The 24,947-nt window shown below is 49.4% G+C and overlaps 1 pseudogene; it reads left to right on the plus strand.

Annotated features, from left to right (window-relative positions):
- The window catches only part of LOC147115059 (uncharacterized), a 78,153-nt pseudogene extending 54,433 nt beyond the window's left edge, over positions 1 to 23,720 (plus strand).
- Positions 23,721 to 24,947: the final 1,227 nt, after the last annotated feature.

Genomic DNA, 24,947 nt, shown 5'->3' on the forward strand with positions numbered 1-24,947 from the left:
ATTGAGGACTATGCAGCCACCGCAGCCCCTCTGCTCCGACTCCTACACAAGGGAGTGGAGTGGCTTTGGGATGAGGGTTGCCAGGCAGCATTTGTCAGGCTCAAGAAAGACTTGCAGACCGCACCAGCTCTAGGGGCCATAGATGGGGGGAAAGAGTTTTTCCTGGAGGTAGCAGCCAGCGGGGACGGCCTGAGTGCTGTGCTGCTCCAAGAGCGGCACGGCCGGCTGCGGCCGGTGGTCTACTCCTCCAGGATACTCACAGATGTGGAAAGGAGCTATTCCAATTGTGAGCGGCATCTTTTGGCCACACATTGGGCTGTGAAAAGATCACTGATCTTCACAGGCACCTCTCCCATCACCCTCCTCACCCATCACACACCCACCCAGATGCTTCTGGATGGGAGGATCAAGGATGGGACAGTGAGCAGTGCCCGCATTGCCTGCTGGACCTTGCTCCTCTCGCAGATGGATCTGAAGGTGAAGGGTCTCTGTGAGCCAAAGTTCGCAGCCAACCTGGTATATCCTGGAACAGCCCACCGGTGTTCCATTGAAGGGGTTTGGGAAGTAAACATAGGTTTACGGGCCGGGATGCATCCCACAGGCCGCGAGATCTATGCAGAAGGTTCCAGCATGGTATCTGCTGGCGAGCGTCTCACGGGGTGTGGAGTTTACGACCCAGCGGCAAACATTGCCCTGGCGATTAAGCTCCCCAGCACCATGAGCGCCCAGCAAGCTGAGCTGTCTGTGGTGGTGTACGTTGTTACACACTCCGAAATCTTCCCCACCCCCTACACGATTTGCTCGGACAGCATGTTTACGTGCAATTCATGTACAGAGTACTTGGCCATCTGGTCCCGCCGCGGATACACCTCTGCCGACGGGAGACCCCTCACAGTAAAACCCCTGCTGGAAAAGATCCTGGCAGCAGTGGGGGAGGAAGGGGAGGTTTTCATCCACAAGGTGAAAGCCCATTCCTCCACAGAACCCCGTGGACAAGGCAACCACCAGGCTGACTTGCTCGCCAAGGAGGGTGCCCCGCACAGGCACTTTCTGGGACCCATTTGGGTCCAGACCCATGGCGGCGGTCAGGGGTAGGGACGGAACCCAAGGGAGTGTAGGGGTAGCATTAGCCCCGAACCTTAAGACGGTCCAAGCCCAAGACCCCGTCCTCAAAGCAGTCCTCAGCGCTGTAGTTGAGGGAAAGGGAGTAGAGGGTCCGTACAGCACAGCAACCCTCTCCATTAAAGAGGGTATACTGTTCCGGGGGGAACAGTGGGTTGTGCCGCAGCAGCACCAGAGGGAATTCCTTCAACTGGCCCATGAGGGTCCAGGAGCGGGACACCCCGGGCCTGAGACCACCTGGCAGCGGGCGGAACAGGCGGGATGGTGGCCGGGACTCAGGGACGATGTCCGTGAGTTCTGCGCAGGCTGTCCTGTGTGCGCTGCAAATAACCCCGACCCCCACAAAAGGAAGGTACCTATGGGACACGTACGGAGGGTAGAGGGACCATGGCAGTTGATACAGGTCGACTACATCGAGCCCCTGCCCACCGCCCAGGGAGGCTATAAGTACTGCCTAGTCCTGGTGGACGTGTTTACCAAATGGGTAGAGGCCTTTCCCTGCAGAACAGCCACAGCTCTGGGTACTGCCAGGATCCTGGTCCGGGAAGTGTTCTCGAGGTGGGGACTACCACAATATGTGGAGTCCGACCAAGGGAGTCACTTCACCGGACAGCTGATGCAGAACACCCTTATGCTGTTAGGCATCGAAGGGAAATGGCACGTGGCCCACAACCCCCAGTCATCTGGGATTGTGGAACGTATGAACCGGACCCTAAAGGAAAGGTTGAGGAAGGAGACGTTGGACTCGCCCCGTAAATGGGCCGAAGTCCTACCATTGGTTTTGATGGGGATCCGGGCCAGCCAGCCTAAAAGCACGGGGTACTCCCCGTACGAGCTAATGACTGGTAGGGTTATGCGGACCCCACCCATGTACTAGCCCTGGTGCTCACAGAGGGTCAGCTCAGGGAGGTAAACCGGGACAGGTTCGCCCGAAACCTCTTTGAGCACCTGAAGCAGGTCCACGAGCAGGTGGCTGGGAACATGGGAAGGCAGCATCGGAGTAACCGATTGATGCTCGAACCGAGAAAGCACCATGAGTGGGAGGTAGGAGATCAGGTCATGGTAAGAAACTATGCCCGAGTAGGGAGTTTGGAGCCATTGTACATGGGGCCCTACAGCATTGTAGATAAAGCCAGCCCCATGGTATACGCCGTGAAGATGCCCCGGTGTACAAAATAGTTTCATATCAACCAGTGTAAGCTGTTTACAGCTGAAAGGGGAAAACAGCCAGTTGGGGTAAGGTCTGAGGATAGAGATCCTCAGCCTGCAGCAGGAGCGAGTTCACAGACTGCACAGGCAGGCGCTGTGGCTTGCCTGAAGGGAGGGACCATCCTGCCCATCGTTTGGGACACTCCCCCACACTTCTGGGATCCAGACGAGGGGGAGGGACCTGAGGGTGAAAACCCCGGCCCTAACCCAGGTGTAGAGAGGGAGGGACCTGAGGTCGAAAACCCCGCCCTGGACCCAGCCATGGGACCTGGGGGCGGAGACTCTCAGCTCGCAGCAGCAGGCTGCGAAGAGTTACCTGCCCCTAGCCTAGGTTCGGGAGAGGTCAAGCCTGAGGGAGCAGCGGTTTGGGTTAAAGGCCCAGCGGCCAAGAAAGCCCCACCCGCCAAAGTCCCTAAAAGGTCCCCACAGACGCCCCAGCTGAGAAAGCCATGGTCACCAGCCCTCCAGTTACCAAGGGCCGCCCCTTGAGTCAGGGAGAGGTCCAAGGACAGAGGTCCTCAGCCAGCAGCCACGGGCTGCGAGGGACCAACAGTGCAGGACGGCGTGGTCATGCCGGGGGTGGCGGTGAGCTGCAGTCCAACCAGGGATTAGCCTGGCTGCCCGGAGACAGGCGGCGGATGTATATAGTTTAGGTAGTTTAAGTTTTTGTTATTGTTTATTGTTAAGTTTAATTATTTAGCTTAAGTTTGGGTGCTTTCATTTAAGTTAAATAAGGTGATGGGTAGTTTTAAGTAAGTAATCTGCTAAGAGTGTGTATTTTGGGTCGAGGTCGCGGGACCCGACCATGCTTCACCAAGCCAGAGAATCTCTTGGGGACCTGGCTGCATGTTTTTGTATCTTTTTGCAGAAAGACTTTCAGGATGAAGGGGATCGAGATCCTATTCGCCCTGATTGGGATGGGCGTTGGGAGACGACGCGACGTACAGGATTCCCACATCTATGGGTGCTCGGGAGACAAGGCGCCTATAGCGACCGATAGAAGCGGTGAACAGGGTGCGGTGGAAACCGCTGTCTATGTCCACGAGGGAAGGTGGCCAGGGTGACTGGGGTCCAATTCGTCTCAGTACTCCAGCCAAACCGGATTCACGTATGGGAGACCTCCCTCCTGTGCCCCAGGGTACGGGTCGTTACCACGAGGGTCAGCGTCACCGTTGGAAAGCGAATATGTTTAACGTGCAAAGGACACATTCCTCTGGATAGGTGGTGGTGGCTCAGAAAGCTGAGCAGAGATATGAGGAACCCCGAAGTCGAGTGGGAACGGTTGGGGAACAACACCCACCGGACGATTACAGGGACTCACGGAGGATTAAGTGTGTGTTGGGACAAGTGGTGGGAACCGGACCAAGGGATTTATATCTGTATGTGGGGGTCAGAGGAAGTCTGCCCCGCAGGCATATCCATCGTTTTCCACTGGCAGTGGCAAGACGCCGGGGAGGGGATGAAGTGGGATACTAGCCTGAAGGTGTGTGCGGTCCCATACGCCCCAATCCCAGTCAATGCCACTGAGCTTGTGCCCCACCCGCGGCGCAGGCGGCGAGGTTACACAGGGAAGGTTGCCCCACCACCACCAAGGGACCAGAAAATGGGTTGGTACTAGTCCCCACCGATCAGGTGTTGTTCCAGGGGGTACACTACGCGGTAGCCTCCGTGATTTTAAATCTCACCGAGGTACATTTACCGGAGTGGTGTCCCAAAGAAACAGAGCAGCTATACCAGGCCCTATTAAAGGACATGTTCAAGAAGTTTTATGAGTTCGATTTCGCCCACGTGGACAAAACCGAACTGTACACCACACACCGAGAGTTTTTGGGTAACACAGGGAGACAAAGAAGGGGAGTATGGAATGATGTTTTTACAGCGTTTAATACTGGGTCCTCTGTCATCAATAGTTTAGATGACATAGAGCTGCAGACCCAGATAAATGGCTTAAAAACACAGGTAAAGAAGATATTACTGGATGAGAACAAGGTAGTGGGCTCGGAGTTGCATGAGGACCAGGCCATGACGGTCCATTTAAAAGAAATCATAGCGGAGTTGGAAAAGCATGCAAAGATGGTAAATGCTCTCATAAGGGAGGACAGAAATGCTTCTGACCAGGCGGCGCAGAATGAGATGTGCGTGCTACACGGGGCATGGTTGCTGGGCGTGGGCTGCAGTAATCTGGAGGATTTAAAACAGGGTTTAGTCCCCTCCTGGATTAGCAACAAGCACCTTGCAGCCCTCCACCTGTTTGAGAATGCATTGAGCCCGTGCCAACTCCGGCTAGCTTCCGAGGCCTACCCAGTCCCCGTAGATTGTGGGCGGTCCAACCACACAATCATGGGAGTAGTAGTTAGGATGCCGGTCATGGGTAGTACAGCCCGACCCACACCGGTATACAGGGTTGAGAACATTGGAGTCATTCAAGGGGGTGCACACATTCGTTTCATAGCAGTTCCGCCTTACGTCATAAAGTGGGAGCACGCTATGACAGGTACTGACCTCTCAGGGTGCCGGAGCCAGGGAGCACATATAATCCTGTGTCCCCAGCACTTGAATGCCTATTCAAAACCGTAGTGTGGGTTCAGAACTGCTGGCGCGAAGCCTATAAATTGTACCATGGAAGCAATGGCACAAGGCCATGTTCCCCCGCAGGTAGCATATATAGGAGGTGGGACATATTGTGTCACCACCGGCGCCTCCCACTACCAGCATGGACAGCATAGCTGGTGTCTGGTCAGTGACAGCAGTTTCTGTTTTAAACCCGAGGCAGAAGTTCAAGTGGCCCAGGAGCGAATTGTCCCCATTCCTGAACCCTCCACTGTTCACCTCACTGTGAAGGAGAATTTTACGAATTTGCAAAAGTACGTAGCGCACTTTGGCTATGAAATTCCCCCTCTCCCTGAACACCTTACCAAAATACTCAAAGCCGTTATAGTTTCGCAGAAACATTTTTACACTCCAGAGCAGAAAACAGTAGAGATAAGGACTAAGATATTGGATATTGTGATTCCACCCTGGTGGGACATTTTCAATAACATAGAGGTCCCTTCGTGGCTCAGACTGGCTTCCCACATTCTCGTGGTTTGTCAGTTAGGGATAGTGTTGCATTCAATGTAAGAGAAAAGGTCAGTTGTTAGAATTCCAAAACCAGAAGATCTGGAAGGAACATTATGTGAAGGTGGAGGGAGATACGCCCGTTTAAGTCTTTTTCCTTGTATTCTGATTAAAGATTGTTGTTTTTTTGTGTTTGTTGTTTTTCTGGGTTTTGTTGCGACGCGGTTAATAAAGATGTATGTGTACCAAGTGGTGCAGGGTTGTTGGACCCCCTCCATGCTTGGATGTGTGTAAAGTCTGTAATTTACTCTCTGTATGCTGATGTACACTACATTTTCGTGGAATGGGAAGTGCATGTGTCGTGGGTATATTAGATAGGTAATTACAGGGGAAGGTTGACTATGGAGGGTCAGAAAAATTTTGCTCACCTTGTAAGAATGATACTTCAAGCAAGTTTTAGTATCACAGGGGGGAGTGTAAGATTTGCAAAATTTCCACATTTCCCCAATGTTATTATTAATAAAAGGGACCCTGCATGGACATTTTAAAAAGGGTACCCAAAGATGGCGTCTGCAGCTTGTGACCGAAAGCCTGCAAGATTTTAAAAGCTTGGACTCTGTGGCACAACCAGCTTTTGGGGAAATCAAAACCTAAAATGCAGTTTCTGTGAAGAAGGACTTTTTGTATTTTGAAAAGCAGATAGCAGGACTCTGAATTATGCATTAAGCCAAATCGCAGACAGACCAAAACCAGTTAGGCCTATACTTGAGGCCATCAAGCTGTTTGCATAAATAATCGGAAACAGCTTAAGGAAGCCATCAAGGCTGGTCAGGCCGATTAAGATGCATTAATAACAATACAGCTCAGACATCAGGCCAGTAGGTGCGATCACCGGCCATCTAAAAACAGTTAGTTTAGATTGCTACAATTATTTAAACTAGCCCGCCAAGATTGGGACAATGAACTAACCTGATTTGGCGCGCAGATAAAGACCATCCGAAGGAGTATAATTGTAGGCCCACCGATGACCGACGTTCTCTTCTCTTGCTCTTGGCTCCTGCTCCTGCTCCTCGCCCTCGTGGCTGCTGCTCTTTCCCTCTCCCGCGCTTGCCACCTGGCCACTGCCCGTGCCTTTCCCCACCCCATCAGGGACGCCCGGTATTGCACCAGGCGGACACGGACAAACCAGGCCAGGCAAGGCGGGACGAGATGAGGCGAGGTGGTGAGACGAGATGAATTGGGAGACGATTGAAGAACACTTCAAATAATCGGGCCTTCAATCCAGCTGACCTTCGACCATCTTCATGCAAACTCCAACTGCCGTCCGAGGAAGAGGAACCATCATCCATGCGAGGTAAAGTACCCAAGCAAAGACTTTAACCTTGGGGTACTTGTACCTGGATGACGCCCTTGCAGCGCCCCGAGACCACGTGATGACGGCAGGCCCCAGAGAGCACAAAGAGCGAACCCCAAGCCCCACCGCTGTTTGAACTCAGCAGATTTTTGGATTGGTGAGCATGAATTCTGGCCCCTCATAGCTTAATCTAGTTAGGTATAAGGGGTGGGATAAGGATAAGGGGACTGTTAAGATAGTTGTTTTCCCTCGATGTGCCGTGTGTTCCCCATTCCCTGTATAAGTATAGTTATTTTGTATTTGCCTGTAATTTTATACTAGTAACTTCTCATAAGATTGTGTTAATTTCTATTATAATAAAATCTTGGTTTTCTTATATCCAAACCACCTGTCTACTCGAGTTTTCTGTATCGCCGCCTATACCTAAGTCCGGTGTCTAGAACCCAGGGGCATGGGAGTGATTCGAACCACTCACAAACAGTCAGGGCATAACTGACTGGGCATACGCGCCAACCCCACCACCCCCTACAGTTACAATGATGACATCCCAACAATAATGATGAAGAGGGTGGTGGCGGCAGCGGTGTTGGCGGCACCAGCTCTCTTGACCCATCCACTCTATATGATTTGTCACATTGCTTGTCCAACATGCAGTATTGGATGAAAACTTATTTCTTCCAACTAAATAATGGGAAGACCTAAGCCATCGTCCCTGCCACAAAGGAAGATGTTTGGATGAGTGCAGCTCCAACAACCCTCAAAAAGCTCAACACCATCCATGACAAAGCAGCCCACTTGATTGACACCCCATCCACCACCTTAAACATTTCTTCCCTCCACCACCAGACCACCGGGGCTGCAGTGTGTACCATCTACAAGATGCACTGCAGCAACTCGCCAAGGCTTCTTTGGCAGCACCTCCCAAAACCGCGACCTCTTCCACCTAGAAGGACAAGGGCAGCAGGCGCGTGGGAACACCACCTCCTCCAAGTTCCCCTCCCCTGATCACCATTTCCATCCCTTTCCCTAGAAACAGTCTGAGGCTGAACCAGACCATTTGCAAACTTGGTGTGTGTTTGATCCTGGGATAAGCTTCCAACCACATATTCTCTCTATCACCAAGACCGCCTATTTCCACCTCCATAACATAGCATATCTCTGCCCCTGCCTCAGCTGCTGCTGAAACCCTCATCCATGCCTTTGTTATCTCTAGACTTGACTATTCCAATGCTCTCCTGACTTGCCTCCCATCTTCCACCCTCCATAAACTTTTGCTCATCCAAAACTCTGCTGCCCATATCTTAACTCACACCAAGTCCCATTCACCCATCACCTTTGTGCTTTCTATCCTACACTGGCTCCCGGTCTGACAATGCCTCAATTTTAAAATCCTCATCCTTGTTTTCAAATGACTCCATGGCCTTGCCCCTCCCTATCTCTGTAACACCCTCCAGCCCTACAAGCCTTCGATATCTCTGTGCTCTTCTAATTCTGGCATCTTGCGCATCCCCAATTTTAATTGCACCACCACTGGTGGCCGTGCTTTCAGCTGCCTGGGCCCTAAGCTCTGGAATTCCCTCTCTAACCCTCTTTGCTTCTCTACCTCTCTCTCCTCCTTTAAAATGCTCCTTAAAACCTACCTCTTTGACCAAGCTTTTTTGTGTCTTAGTTTTACATTCCAGTACAATACTGAGAGATGCTGCAGTGTAAGAGGTGTTGTCCTTCAGATAACTATTTCAGGTGAATATTAAAGTTCCATTAGTAGTATTCGAAGAAGACCACGGAGTTTTTCTGGTGTTTTGGCCAACATTCCTCCCTGAACCAACACCACTATAAAAATATGATTCGCTGGTCATTCACCTCATTGTGGTCTGTGGGATATTGCTGGCACAGAATTCATTCTGCATTTGCTTACATAACAACTGTCATTGTAATTCAAAAGTAATTTATAGTATGAAGTACTTTTGAGAAATTTCAATGTAATGAGACACTGTATAGAAGCAAGTTGTAGTTATAACAACTTGCTTGTAGCAATAAGTTAACACATCAATTCAGAGGATAGTTGAACTTACTCAAATTTGCTATTCTTAACAGTGGAAATGAGGTAATGGATCTATGTAAGTAAACAAGAGCTATTGTGCTCTGCCAGAAAGGGTGGAGAATAATGACAAACCGGAGCCTATAGGAAAGGTCATCGACCTGATACATTAACTCTGTTTCTCTCTCCACAGGTGCTGCCTGACCTGCTGAGTATTTCCAGCATTTTCTGCTTTTATTTCAGATTTCCAGCATCCACAGTATTTTGCTTTTGTTCTATAAGAAACAGGTTATTTTGCTTGTCTTAGTAAAACAGTTTATCAAATTGAAGCAGGCTTTTTGACATAAAAACAGCACTACCTACAACACAGAACATTTGACAGGCTTGGGCCATTATTGTCCAAACAAAACCAATGTAGCTTCTAATGCGTTAGCTCCTCAATGGCACCACGAGTTTAGTCAGTGAGCAGCTGAGCTATACAAGACATGGAAGATCACAGGTTTGATCTGAGTTGGTTGATCTTAACCAGGACAGGTGTGGGGGTGTTATAATTGGCAACAGCGCCCTGGGTTACATGCAGGTTATTGTTGGATTAGAAAGGGGTGAAGTACCATAGAGCAACTGGAAGGGATTAATGGATACCAATCAGGAGCAGGAGCAGGAGGCCTAGCCAGTTTTCCTCTCTCTAGCTCAACAGCCTGGGGGCAACTGTAATTAAATAATGCCAGCCTGGCTGAGATCAACTAACTCAGCACAGATTTGGGGATCAAACTTGGGACCTGCCTGGTCTGTTTGATATCCTCCAAAATGCCCATAAAGTTCCCACTGCTACCCCCTGTACTTTGAATGCCAAACTTTGCAAACTAGATTTAACACAACAGGTGGAACCAAAAGATATTGCTAAATTCAGAGTACTTTTTTTTTAGCCAGAACATTCCTATGGTCCTCCAGTAATTAAAGTTTTATCCTCTGATGTAAGAAAACAACGAGGCATTTGGTCTGAGTATTAAACAAGGCTTTAATCAACTGGTTTCCAAATGGAGATCTAGTTGTGTCCTTCACTAGTTCCTGTTAAGGAATTTCCTGAGCAAGCTGGGCCCATGCCCGAGTATTTATACTCTCCAGCCACCAGCAGGCCACCCAGTATTATTTCATAAGTCATTTACACATGAATGACAAGATTCATGTCATTCTTCCCGCCTGAAAGATTGGAAGTCCTGCGGCTTCCTTCTACCCGGACTAAGAATAGACGCAGTCGTTTGGATCTCTGTTGGAGGCCGGAAAGCACATCTCCTTGGACTGTGTTTTGGTCCCTGGGTCGCTTGGTTTGTACTGGCAGAGTCTGTGTCGCTTGATCGACCTGAGGGGGACTGGGGAGATTGTGGCTCCGGGTGTGGGCCCCCACAGGCGCAGAGCTGGCTTCACCCTGCTCAGTAGTCAGTGACTGACCGGTGTCCTGGCTTCGGGTGGCCATCCCGCGTTCTGTTTCCCGGGTTGACCCAGTGGAATAGCTGGTAGATCCCTTGATGTCCCGGGTAGGGCGTCATCCTCAGAGGAGAGCAGGGTATAGGCATCATTAATACTGATCCCACTATCGATTGGGTCCGTGGGACCGGTTGGACAGGGAGCCAGGTCCCGAAGTGACACTGTGGATTCCCGGCCATCAGGGTACTGCACATATGCGTACAGGGGATTGACATCCGTCAGTTCCACTTCGTCGATGAGGGGATCACTCTTAGAGGATCGGACGAATCTTCGGAGCAGCACGGGGCCAGGAGCTGCCAACCATGATGGCAGGGACGTCCCATGAGTGGAGCGACACTGGAACCCGAAGAATCGTTCGTGAGGAGTAGTGTTGGATGTAGAAAGAAGAGACCTGATGGAATGCAATGCGTCAGGGAGCATAGTTTCCCACTGCTGGTCTGATCGGTTGTCTGACCTCAGTGCAAGATGAACCGCATTCCAAACGATGGCGTTGTATCTCTCAACCTGTCCGTTTCCAATAGGATGATATGGTGTTGTTTTACTTGTGGCGATTCCCCGTTGGGAAAGATAACTTTTGAGTTCGCTTGACATGAAGGAGGGTCCCCGATCAGAGTGGATGAAATTGGCCATACCGCAAAGGGAAAAGACCTGATCGAGGCATTTGATCACTGTGGAAGTAAGCATATTGGGACAGGGGAAAGCAAAGGGAAAGCGTGAATACTCGTCCACCGCAGTAAGCAAGTAGGTGTTTCGCGTTGAGGAAGGCAATGGCCCTTTAAAGTTAATGCTGAATCGCTGCATAGGCTGTGTAGCGTGTATGAGCGAGCCAACCGATGGACGGAAGAATTGTGGTTTTAATTCCGCACAAATTCTACAGGAGGAGCACGTTCTTTTCACATCTTCTGTAGAAAATGGGAAATATTCAGATCGCACAAAGTGCAACATATGGGTAATGCCAGGATGGCACAAGTCAGTATGAAGATCCGTAAGAGTCGAAGTTGACATGGAAGAGCAGAATGCACGGGTGAGGGTATCTGAGGCCACATTCTCTTTGCCGGGTCGATAATGTATGGTGTAGCCAAAGGCAGCCAATTCCATCCTCCAGAGCTGTATTTTGTTATTCTTGACCTTAGTGCGTTTCCGGTTATCCAGCATAAAGGCCACAGAGCGCTGATCAGTTATGAACGTGAAATGGCGACGAGCAAGAAAATGACTCCATTTACGTACTGCTTCGAAGATAGCCGTAGCCTCCTTCTCAACAGGAGGATAATGGCGCTCGTTACCCTGCAAAGTTCTGGACAGAAATGCAATGGGTCGACCGCCGTGATTCAAGGTAGCCGAGATCGCCACCTCCGATGCATCGCACTCGACCACGAAAGGGAGATTTTCATCGATGGAATGAAGTGTGGCTTTTTCCAGTTGTTGCTTGAGGAGGTTGAAAGTTGAAATAGCCATCGCCTCCAACGGAAATGACTTCGCGTGAAGCAGGGGCTGGAGCTTGTCATAAAAGTGGGGTATCCACTTCGCATAATAGGCAAACATGCTGAGGGCCCGACGAAGAGAGCCGAGATTCGCAGGAGGAGAGAGCTCCTGAAGCGGACGAAGTCGCTCCGGATCCGGTTTGATGACACCATTGCCTACCCAGTAGCCAAGGATGTTGACTGATGGTACTGATTTCACAGATTTGGACTCATTTAAGATTAAGTTGCGATGACAGAGAACGTCAAGAAATTTCTGGAGGTTGGCATCATGCTCCTTCTGGTCATGACCAGCAATGGTGAAATTATCTAGATATGGAAAAGTGTCCGTTAAGTTCTCCTGTTTGACTAGGCTATCCATTGCCCATTGAAAGACGATCACCCTATTGGTGACCCCAAATGGAAGGCAACAAAACTGGTAAATCTGACCATTGGCCTCAAAGGCCGTAGACTTTTTGTCAGAGTCCTTTAACGGTACTTGATGGTATGCGCTCTTTAAGTCAAAAGTTGAAAATACCCTGTAGTTGGCAAGGTTATTGACCATGTCATCGATGCGTGGTAGTGGGTAGCCATCCAGGTCGGTATACTGGCTAATAGTTTGCGAGTAATCAATGCAAAGACATTTCTTGTGTTGCTTCAGATGATTTTTAACAATGACGACTTGAGCCCGCCAGGAAGATGAACATCGCTCAATGATACCGTCAACTAGAAGGCGAGAGATTTCTGTCTCGATAAAGGATAGATCATCTTGGCTGAAACGTCATGATTTAATGGCTACGGGCTTACATCGGGGGGAAAGATTGACAAACAAGGAGGGCTCGTCGAGCGAAGCTGCCGAAAGCGCACAAAACAGTACTTTGGAAATAGTAAGCTCCGGCTTTGGCCCTCCAAACTCGAAAGTGAGTCTTTTGTGTTGGTTCTGGAAATCCTGTCCCAGGAGCACATCACTGCATAGGTTTTTGAGCACCCTGAGCCGGGTGGAAAAATAAGTGCGGCCATTGAGAATAAGGTCGGCAAGACAAAAGCCGGAAGAGTTGGTGGTCAGTGTCACCAGAGCCATTGCAATTTCCCTGTCTGAGGGGGAAAAACGCAGTTTTAACTTACTGACAGCCTGCTCACTGATGAAGCTGTCAGAGCTATATGAGTCGATTAATGCACTCAAAATGTGTCCATTCACCCGAAACCCTTGTGGCTGCATGGGACAGGCTTTGGGGAAAAACAGCTGTAACACTAGTAGTGGCTCTTGGGGGAGGAGCAGTTTTATAGATAGCAGCTGTATCACTAGTAGTGGCTCTTGGGGGAGGAGCAGTTTTATAGATAGCAGCTGCAACACTAGTAGAGGCTCTTGACTGGCATACTTTAGAAAAGTGACCTTTCTTACTGTATTGATTGCAGGTTACATTACGAGCAGGACAAAATTTCCTATAATGGAATGCACCTCCACAGAAGAAACACTTCTTTTTAAATTGCCAGGATGCCACTAGGGTAGGGTCGTCATCAGTGAAGGCTTCCGCCTGATGTTTACCGGTGGAGTCACTAAAAGTGGTAGCAGCAGTCTGTGCATATGGTAAAAAATAGGCATCTGAAATTTTTGAGCTAAGTCCAGAGAATATGCCTGGTTATAGGCAGCTTGTAACCCGAGGGTTTTATTCTCCAACAGATGCTGGCATATGAGGGGAGAAGCAATTCTGTTAATAAAAGAGTCACAAATTAATTCCTCCCAGTACTGCTCAGCTGAGATAGCTTTAAGGTTACAATCTTTGCTGAGCCTGTGAAGCTCCTGAAGGAATTCGTCAAGTGATACCCCGGGTTGTTGTCGAGTTGTGGTCAGTAGGTGTCGAGCAAAAATTTTGTTTGCGGCCTTAACATATTGGCCCAGAAATTCGGGTTGAGGGCTTCCCGCCGGTGCAAGCCCCCGACCTGCACTTACCTTGCGTGCCAGCCGTTGAGCTGTGGGCCCCTGTGGAATTCTGATCCTGGGCCTGCTCCAACTGCCGGCGCACAGTGCTTACGTATCTCAGGGGCGCAGTTAGTTTGATGCATCCCCTGGGATCACGTGGAGCATGGGGAGCCAATCGGAGCAGGGAATGCTTCATTCATAAGTTTGACAGGAAGGGCTGTCAAACTTATAAATACTATAAGCCCCAAAACATCACTAAATCTTCAAATAATTTTTTTTTAAATCACATTTTTTAAATAAACTATAAATTACATGAAATAACGATTTTAAACAATAATTTAAAATTTTGAAAAAAATAATTTTATTTTCTAACGGGGCTAAAAATAAACTTACCTTTCTTTAAAGTATTTAAAAATAATAAACCTGTGGAAAAAATGTTTTAATTTTAATTAATTCACCACTTACCTTGTAAAAAGCAGGCCTTGCGACTGCTTTTTATATGTGTAACTTCTGGAGACCTACCCTCCCGGGAAAACCTGCAAAAAAAACGTAAGTTCGATGCGCACAAGCAGCCTCTCCTGCGCACGCGTTCGACCTTTCAACCCCTTCTTTCAGGGGAACGGAAGTGCCGATTTCCCGCGCATGCGCAGTGCATGCAGGAAACCGGCACTTCCATTGGGCTTACGGGTGAGTATCCCATGTGTACTCACCCGTGGAGACCCAAATTTCTGGGCCATGGTTGCTGTAGTGTTTGGATAACGGAGTCATAGTCTACACAGTCTTCGATATAGTCAAACACATGAGGGGATACATAATTGGCAAGCATTCGTAACTTATTAGAAACATTCTCACCATGCTCCTCGAGGAAGTTGCTGAAGGTACGATACCAGTGTTTCCATACCTTAGCAGCTGTAAGTGAATTCGGGTCCAGGTCGAGACAGGCGGGTCTGAGTAGTTTCTCCATGATGGATTGATTACTACGTCCGAGTTCCCTTCTACAGTTTGAATCGTAGCTGTCTGTTCCCAAATCACTCAGAGCGTGGAGCGGGTTGCAGTTGATTAAATTGACGTAAGAAAACTACTAGGCACTTGGTCTGAGTATTAAACAAGGCTTTAATCAACTGTTTTTCAACATGGAGATCTAGTTGTGTCCTTCACTAGTTCCTGTTAAAGAATGTCCTGAGCAAGCTGGGCCCATGCCCGAGTATTTATACTCTCCCTGGACAGTGCCACCAGCAGGCCGCCCAGTATTATTTCATAAGTCATTTCCACATGAATGACAAGATTCATGTCATCCTCCATGTTCTGAATGAAAATATAATGTTTTACACTGGAATTCTTGTTTCACTCAGGATATATGTATCTGGACTGCTATTCGGATACCACTGCTAAGAAAAGCTCAATTTGAAAATGTGCCGTTTCCCTGTTAGAATTCCCATCTGTACCTTGCCAATTTTCTCCTTAGCCAGGCGAATGCAGTTTCCATGTCTAATTTCTGCTTCGTGTGCCTCTGCTCAGTCCCATTGAATACCCCTTGGGGAGGGTGCCTGGTGTAAAGGGACATTACTGCTGAATTATAGTTGTTGAATGTCGGCAATCTCAAAGAGAAATGGCGAAGATGAGCCCGAAGTGCTCCGAGCCCGAGCAATTGGCCGGATTTGGTTCTCAGCGGTGAACGAACAGCACTAGCTGTTCATTACACTTGCACTTGTCCATAGACTTTCCATGGGGCTTTGCAAAGGAACATACTGTAAATTTGAGAGCCAAAAAATGCAGCACCTTCTACAGGGCATCTGAGACCTGAGTGAACAGGGCAAGCAACTGTGTAACTCCTTAACCAATCAGATTGAAGAATCATTAATGAGCAGTGCAGAGCCTAGGGCTCGATTTTAATAGCCCTGAGGAGGTGGGTTTGGAGGCGGGTCTGTTGGGAAAATCAGGAAAAATGGCTTCAGACACCCAACCTGCCTCCATCCCGCCCCCACCCGATTTTCCTGAGTGTCTGTTTAGCCACTCCCAAACTGACCTGTCTCTAACTGGTGGGACAAGCCGTTAAGGCAGTTAATCCTATTTTGATAGTGGCTTCCCATTTTCCGGCTACTGGCTCCTGTTTCCCAACTAGTCAGAAACAGGCCAGGTTTCAAGGAGACGAGTTGCTGGAGGATCTGATTTGTATGCATTGGTGGAGTGCTTTAAAAGCGTCCCTGAAACATGGCTGGGATAACATTTTGCACATCTACTGACCTTCTGACTGTTCAAGCTGACACCCATCTGCAGTGTGGCCTGAATGGAATAATTTCAGGCAACATTGACTGTGCGCTTGCAAGCTTGTTACCGCAAATGAAATCTATAGCAAGAGGATGGGAAACATTTCTGCCCTCTCATCCTGGTCCTCATAATCGGGGGAGTAGAAGCCGCATGGCTCACCACATATCTTCCTGGGAAGAGGAGTAGGAGGAGGGCAAGGGGCGCCTTGCATGCCCTGTTGAGACCAAAGCAGCATCCCTCCAGTTCACTGCTGCCTGCCAACCAGGGTATGCACACTGCCATGCCACACTAACATAAGCTTACTCTTCGACCATAGGTGGCCACCATATGGCTCTGTAATTGCAGGTGACACTTGTCCAACGTCATACTTCATCTCTGCTGTACCCTCTTATTTCTATCAATGTTACCATCAGCATTACAAATGTAAGTCGCCCTGAGCCCTCAATGCACTTTTGCCATTTCCCAGAACACATAGGCCACACAATCAACTGTTTGCCATAATTTATCTTTAACACATGACAAAATATACCAACAGCCAGAAAAAAAAGAAACATCACCCAAGTGAGTCCCCTTGTGCTTACGCGTGCTTCTACTTAGTGCTTCCCCTGTGGCTTGAGCAGATGTAGAGGCACCTTGCTGATTAGGATGCTGCGCCTGCTTAGACGCCTTTGGCGGATGTCCTCTGGGTTTGGGAGCCTGGGCGGGCTCTTCAACAGTCTGCTCTTCCTGCGGCTGTGCAGGGGCTGAAACGGCCATCTTAGTTGTCTCTGCAAAGTGGGTCTCTGACCGAGGGCTCCACAGTGGCATGGTCGTGCGAGCACTTTGAGAGGAGCTCACACTTCCTTCTGTTCTGCCAACAACATCCCTCTCATGGGTCAGCCGCACCTCAGTGCTGGCAAGTGGCAGGAGAGCACCTTGCTGCACTTCAGGGGGGCCATGAGGACCCGCATCTACACTGGCAGTCCTCATCACAAGGACATCCATGAAGCTCTGGTCTCTCTGCTCAATAGCTGCCCATCGCTCCTCCAGAGATGTCAGTCTATTCTGAACAGTCACCATGTTTTCCTGACTCTGGTGGTTTATTTTCTCCATGGCCGTAGCCATCCTTTCCACTGAGGTGGCCATCCTTTCCACGGAGGTTGCCATCCTAACCATGGTGGTGCGTTCATGCGCCATTGCCTCCACCACGGCAGTGCTGATGTTAGAGATGGACTCCTCCATTCTCTCCACACTCGCACTAACCCTGGAGGCAAACGCTTCCAGAGACTCCTGCACTTGTTCCTGTATTTCACGAACCGCTCTTTTTCTGGATGGCCCCAGAGGCACGGTGTCTGTATGCAGCTCAGCAGAGCTAGGAGAGTCCTGTGACCTCTGAGGAGGACTCTCCACTGCTGTCGCTGTCTCCACCATCTGCTGATGCTCACTTGTACGCTGTGCTAGACCAGGTGGCAACACTACTCTAACTCGCGATGGCCACGCAGAGGTGTGTGTTGCTGCGCTGGTGCTGGGTGCGCTGAGTCCTTGTGATGCTGCTCCCTCAGAGGCTTCAGGTTCCTGTGAGGAGATGTCCGGGTCTTCGTCCTGGTTCGTGGGGTGGGATAGTAAAGGCTTGAATTAGACATCTGGGGGGAAAAATTCAGTTGGTAGCGCCACCCATTAGTGCCTTAAGAGGGCGCTAAGTGGGGCGCAAACCAACTAGCGCCCGGGCGTGGCGATATCTGCGCCTCTCGCGAAATTGACCGGACATTTTGTGGCGGCACTAAACAATACCGCCCGATCTCCTGCGCACGCAGATCTTTGACGTCATTCGAGAGTGCAACGCCCTTGGGGCGCCCTGGACTGAAAATTCAGTGGTGCCCCCCTCCTTCCCGCCTGGCGCTACCAACGACAGGTTGACTGGAACGCATCCCAGTTGCTGTGGGGCTGGGGGGGGTGCTATTTAAAGGGGGCCTCTTCCTGGCTTTTGTGTGGTAGCCATTTTTGCACCACTCATTCTGAGAGAGAGAGAGAGATTTGCAGAGAGACAAAGAGAGAAAGAGAGACTTCTGCATTGAGTCAGCGCTGCCTGAGGTAGTTTTGGCTTCTGACCATAACTTTGCAGGTATTTTGCTTTTTGACCTTCATAACTTTGATTGCCCAGATATTTTGGGGGCTGCAATGGATGGGAACGTCGTCCTTCTCCATCACATTCGGAGGGCACAGAGACGCAGAGAGAGAGTGGCAATCATGGCCAGACGGAGGAGGGCCAACAGGCCTCGGTACAGGAGACCTTACCCTCCCAGGGTTTTTCGCCAACAGTTCTCCTACATTAATATGTCTGAGGAGCACTGTTTGCGAAGGCTGTGATTCAGCAAAGAGGTGGCCATTGAGCTCTGCCACCTGCTTCAGCCAGACCTGCAGCCTCAACTGAGGAGCAGGACGTCTCTGTCGGTGGCAGTGAAGGTCACAGTGGCTCTCAACTTTTATGCCACCAGCTCATTTCAATCAGCTACTGGGGACATCGCCAATATCTCCCAGTTCGCGGTGCATTGCTGCATCCGTCAGGTAACAAATGCCCTCTTTAAAAGGAGACGAGAGTACATCTCTTTCCCCATGACCCCGTACAAGCAGCAAGAACGCGCAAAGGGCTTTGCTAGGATAGTGGGCTTCCCCATGGTGCAGGGCGCCATTGACTGCACACGTGTGGCTTTGCGGGCGCCGCAAGAGAATGCCGAGGATTTCTGCAACCGAAAGGGCTTCCATTCCTTAAACGTCCAGTTGGTCTGTGACCACAGACAGCTGATACTCGCTGTCAATGCCCACTTTCCAGGCAGCAACCACGATGCCTTCATCCTGCGCCAGACTTCTGTGGCAGACCTTTTCCAGGCACCGCATCACCCAGGAGGTTGGCTTCTCGGGGACAAGGGATATCCTCTGTGCACCTGGCTGATGACACCGCTCCGTTCGCCCAGCACCCCTGCTGAGCTGCGATACAACGAGAGCCATCAAGCTACCAGGAACATCGTTGAGCACACAATCGGCGTGCTCAAGCAACGGTTCCGCTGTCTGGACCATTCTGGAGGAGCCCTGCAGTACTCGCCTGAGCGAGTCTCCCACTTTGTTGTTGTGTGCTGCATGCTGCCTAACCTTGCTATCCTCAGGATCCAGCCAATGCCACCAGACATTGGAGCACCACCAGAGGAGGAGAAGGAGGAAGATGAGGAGGATGATCATCAGCAGCACCAAGGCGGGAGGGAGGCACAAAGTGGAAGGGCCGTCCGTCAAAGCCTCATAGCAAGTCGCTTCTAGGTCCCTTCTGAGGGAATGGCTTCTGCTATTCAAACAACCTTAATTAAAGCATCCCACAACTCCTAAGCCAGTCAAGGCAACAATGAGTACAAAGACCAAACATGTACATTTTGAATACAGACACTTCTTTATTTCACAAACTCTGTGTGTCTCATTTCCGCATGACAAAGTAATAGAAAGAAACACAAAAAAAAGCAGTCATTCACATAACTGGCTCTCACAACCTGGAGACAATGTCCAAAACAGTAACAAAAATTTGACCAGGAACCTCGGCCTTCAACAAAACAATGAAAAACATTTTGCCACACCTCCTATTTTTTGCCCTTCGAGGGTGATCTGCTTCCCTTGCGAAATTGCCCCCTTCCCACCCTGCAGCTCCTCCACAATGGGACCCCAGTGGCTGGAGCAAGGCTGGGGGAAGGCTGCTGAGTGTCAGAACATGAGACTGCAGATGCCCTTGAGGGATGGCCTGGACCAGCTCTGGGCCTGGAGGGCCCGGCTGCTGACTGCACCAACTCTGCATGGGCGGCAGCAGTCTGTCCTATAGGTGGTGGCAACTGCAGTGGAGACGTGACAGTGTTGGCAGCAGGAATGCTGTCATCTTGAGAGAGGACAGCAACTCCCTGCTCGACCGACACACTGGCACTCCCACGGGGCAGCACTTCAGCATCCGGAGCAATCTGATGGGGCACAGATGGCTGGCCTGCTGCGGCACGGTGAGAGCCCCGGGGAAATGTGCCCGATCCAGCGAGGGTGGCAGCAGTCAGTGCTCGCGTGGCCTCAATCTGCGTCTGCATGAGACCAGCCACTGACTGCATTGCAGCACTTAGCATTTGTGTGGCAGCCGCCTGTGCTACAGCGAAGTGCTCCACACTCCTTGCCAGTGATTCAGTGGATTCGGGCAACCTTGCCACTGCAGCCATGAGCTCAGTGTGCCTTTGCTCCGCCTGGGTGCTCATTTCAGCGAGGACCTGCTCCTCATCTGCGTCTAGTGCAGCAGGACTCGAGGTCATACTCTCCCTCCGGGGAGAAGGTCCCCAAGCTTCCCTACCCCCATTGCGTTGCTGCAGCCTGCTGGATCCTGGAGCTTCACCCTCATCAGACCATTCCCCCCTGCTCCACTCCAGGGAAGGTGTGTCCCCAGTATGGGCATGGGCTGCCTCGGTAGAGGGTGGCGCTGATGGTCTGGCTTCCTCTTTCTCCTCGCCTTCAGCCTCACTCGCACTGGCAGCCTGAGGGCCCATCTCCTCACCTGGTGAATCACCATCTGAAAGCAGGGAGGTACAAGAGTGGCTTTAGCATGAGGACAGGGTGGCAGCAAGGGAGGCATGATTGCAGCGATTTAGTGATATTGATTGAAAGTGTCAAAGGCTGCTGTTGTGAGGAACAAGTGGAAGGAGAGAGGACAAAAAGGTGATGACCTTACCATTGCTGTCCAGAATGGGGTCGGCGTCTCCAGTGGCGATGGGACCAATCACCCGGCTTGCCACAATCCTGTGGACACGCTCCTCAAGATCGCTGAGGGGTTGAAGCTGAGGCCGTTCTCCACCAGTGCATTGCTGCTGTCTCCTATTATGAGACAGCTTGGCCTGCAAGATAAAGGACGGCGTCTGAGTAAATATACAGCCATGGTCTTGCCTGATGTGCCTCCCATAGTTGAATAGCCCTTACTGTATGCAGCCATGGTCTTGCCTGATGTGCCTCCCATAGTGGAATAGCCCTTACTGTATGCAGCCATGGACTGCCTGATATGCCTCCCATAGTTGAATAGCCCTTACTGTATGCAGCCATGGTCTTGCCTGATATGCCTTCCATAGTTGAATAGCCCTTACTGTATGCAGCCATGGTCTTGCCTGATGTACCTCCCATAGTTGAATAGCCCTTACTGTATGCAAAGTGTGGAATGTGCGTGTGTGTTTGATGAAAGGGCCATAGGTGTTGGATGAGTGTTGGGCATTGGGGCTTTCAAGACCCTCTGGCCATAAAGTGAGGTTGAGATGGAGGGATGAAGAGGTTTTGAAAAAAAAAGGCACTCACCCTGACGACCCGAGTGAGGTCGTTGAACTTTTTCCTACATTGCACATGGGTCCTAGGCACCATGCTGCTTGAGGAAACGCTTTGAGCCACCTCCCTCCACACTCTTCTGTACTCACGTGGCAAAGGCCTCCTGCCACTCTTTGGGTACAGAATGGATCTTCTGCGCTCCACCCCGCGAACCAAAGCCTCCAAAGCCCGCTCGCAGAAGCGCTGTGCTCGTTCCCTGGCCCTTTCCATAGTGTCTGGCTGCTAAATTTAGCCACAGGTCTGCCCAGGCCAAGATTCAAGGCTCCAGTGAGCAGGGTGTGGCTGCAGAGCAAGATCGACCCTCTCCTTTAAGAACTGACCGGCGCCAGTGTGTCTGTGTTCAATCGCTAACTGACAGCACCAGCGCTGCGCCTGCCCTCTGAGGTAGCGCCTCGCTTCTCGGCCTTAGTGCCTTAAGAGAGTTGTGTAGCGCCTGATTTAGTGCTCCAATCACCTCCAGGGGCGATAAAAGCCAAGTTTGCAGTCGAAGGCGATAATTAGCGTCAGGCGCTAATCTTTGCGCCTGGCCGATAATTGCATCCCAAATGGGGCGATACCAAATTTCTCCCCCCTGATATTGATGTAGCAGATGTATCCTTTTGAGCTGATGATGCAATGCAATTGTCTATGAATATCGTATTACATTGCTTTCTGAGAGGGATGAAAATCTATTATGTCACCAGCTCCCTCTAGTGTGCCCGTCTCTCCATCGCTCACTTCCAGGTCCTTGCCACCTCCAACAATCTCGTTTGCAGCCTGCTCAGCACTGGTCAATGTTGAAAGGGAAGCTGTTCCTCCTCCAGTCAGTGCTCTCTCCCTCTTATTGTGGGCTATCTTTTCCTGCAAGGAGGGACACAAGCGGTGTTTCATCCACAGTGATGGAGTGAGTGTGATTAATCCCTACCATAGAAGATTTGAGTGAGACGAAGATGGGTAAGGTGCCAAGAGGAAGGTAGCTCCCTGTGCGTTGTTAGTTGTTGTCACTGCATGACAGTGAGAGCAAGTCTAAAGGATGCATAGGCAGAATGCTGAAGTGATTCAGTGCAGAGACAGAGATAGATAGGAAAGGGTACAAGGGAATTAAGAGAAGGTGGGATGTAGAGGATCAGGCTGACAACACAGAGTGCTGGTGATGAGAAGAGAAGGGAAGCAGATTGAAGGCAAGTGAGAAGGAATACTCCCTTTTGATGTTCTCACAAGATTATTAAACCTTTTGCGGCACTGGATCCATGACCGTGCATAAATGTACCTTGCGCTGACCTCCTCAGCAATGCGCAGCCAGGCTGCCTTGGTCTGTTGAGGAGGCTTCCTCCGGCCATCAGGAGGGAAGAGTATCTCCTTGCGCCCTCCGACAGAATCGACAAGAACTCGGAGGGACTCATCATTAAACTGAGGAGCTGCCTTGCCTCTGGAAGAAGTCATAGCTTTGAAAAGAAGTGCAGGAAACCACAATGGAAAGGCTCAGGCTGGAAGGCACCTTTAAAATGAACTGCTATTATGACATCATCAGAGGCGGCCAGCCGACCTGATCCCACTCATTGGACTGGCCAGCGCGCCTCCATGAAATTAACAAGGTACTTGAATAAAAATCGCAACTCTGCAGCTATTCCCGCCGGAAGCGGCTCCCGAACCTGCCCACCATGCAACCTGACTCCAACCCGCCTCAGGAATTAAAATCGAGCCCTAAACCAGGAAGTGTCAGTTAAAATATTTAATTCAATGTCAGGTCAGATACAGAAAGAGAAATAAAGGAAAGGAAACAAAGAAGGGATTAAGAGAGAGATAAAAGAGAAAGAAAGAAAAAGTGAAAAAATGTTTTAATTATTTTTTTAAAATCTCCAATAATAATTAAAAGCTGAAGGAATCAGATTCCACACTTGTAGAAGTTTATTTTCAGTGCCAGAGAGGTCGTTTGGCAGTAATTAAGACTTAGCAGCCGTTAAAAGGTTCCTTACACTGGAATAGACAAGCCCTAACTTTTTCTGGTGAGTTTAGTTCGTATTTATGAGGTAAGTACAGCAACTTCATGCCATTGAATGTATTTAAATGGTGAGTCAGACGATGAGATACTGTTATTGCGCAGCTTTTGGAGTAGCATGGCGTCTCAGACAGCAACTTCCTGATTTCCATGTTTAACTGTGCATGTGAGGTCGGCGGAAGTTGCTGTCTGATATCCACTTAAATAATGATGAGTGCCTCACCGTTATTTCTATTGCAAAATCCAGGCTACAATGTTACAAACCGTGCATATATATTGGTCTCGAAGCTAAGAAGCGCACAGTGTCTGATCCCACAGTGGAGATTTTGGCCCATGGATGCTCCAGACACCAGGATTCACTGATTCACCAGTCATTTGAGGCCAGTGGAAACACCAACCATCAGCTAGTAATGGAGGATTTCCAGGCACAGTCATATCTCCCAGGAGGGACATATGGGTATAAAAGGAAAATGCATTAGAAAAATCTTTCCATAACCTAACTGAGATGATATTTGAATAGGGTTGCCAAATCTGATTGGACCTGTTCTTGGAGGTCTCATCATGAGCATGACCTCCTGCTTTCAACCACCCCATTCAGGCAAACAGCTTTTTTCCCCATCTCCAATATTTTTTATTAACTAATAAATGAAAGTGTCCAAAGAAAATGAAAAAAACCCACAATGTTTTTAATGTCTCTTTAATTTTTAGAGTGCTATAGCATATTTCATGCCATAGCTTCATTAATACCTTGGATTGCATGCAATAATATTGAAATGAATACCTTGTGCAATTTCTTGGGTTTTTACCTTCAAATCCCATTTTGAGTGGGCACAAAGGAAGTTCCATGTGTGATGTAACTCTTAAATGGAAACAAGCTTTGTACGTTTAGTTTTGCAATGCTTACAGTACCTTTAGTACAGTACTGTCTTTTTATTAAAGATGTTTTCAATATTTCTGAAATGCTCATTAGTAATATGCAATCAATAATTGTAATAATTTTTGGGCCAATTTTCATTTAAGCATTTCAGTCTGTTACTCACTGTAAGTGAAGCATTTGCAGACTTCAGCAGAACAGATCAAACAAAGGCATATAACGTTTCCAGATTTTTGCATATTTGGCTAGGAGGGGATTTTGAGTTAATTTATTTAATGTGTTGCTATGAAGTTAAATTAAGTTCACAAGGGGTTAATTCCCAGAAACACATAAGTTAACCATTATGCCAGTTATGACCTTTAGCTGAAGTAACAGACAAAATAGACATTGTGCACTCTCACACTACCATATCAGTTTGAGAAAATGGGGGAGATTGTTGGTGCATTCCAGGGATGTTCTCACCTCTAGGAATGGAATGGTTACCATTCAGAGGGACCTAATTGGGGCCTAGCTTGGCAGACTATGTGCTCGCCATGGTTCCTACACCAAGGTGGGGGAGGTTTCTTATTCAAAGTGGTAGCTTTGATTGGCAACTTGGTGAGATAATTCTTGTCAGAGCCCAGCTGGGGGAGGTAACAATTATTTTTAATATTCATTCATGGGATGTGGGCATCGCTGGCAAGGCCAGCATTTATTGCCCATCCCTAAATGCCCTTGAGAAGGTAGTGGCGAGCCGCCTTCTTCAACCGCTGCAGTCCGTGTGGTGAAAATACTCCCACAGTGCTGTTAGGGAGGGAGTTCCAGGATTTTGACACAGCGGCAATGAAGGAAC

Source organism: Somniosus microcephalus, chromosome 7 (genome assembly GCF_052327205.1).
Source record: "Somniosus microcephalus isolate GS21.2 chromosome 7, FLI_Smic_1.0, whole genome shotgun sequence".
NCBI lineage: Eukaryota > Metazoa > Chordata > Chondrichthyes > Squaliformes > Somniosidae > Somniosus > Somniosus microcephalus.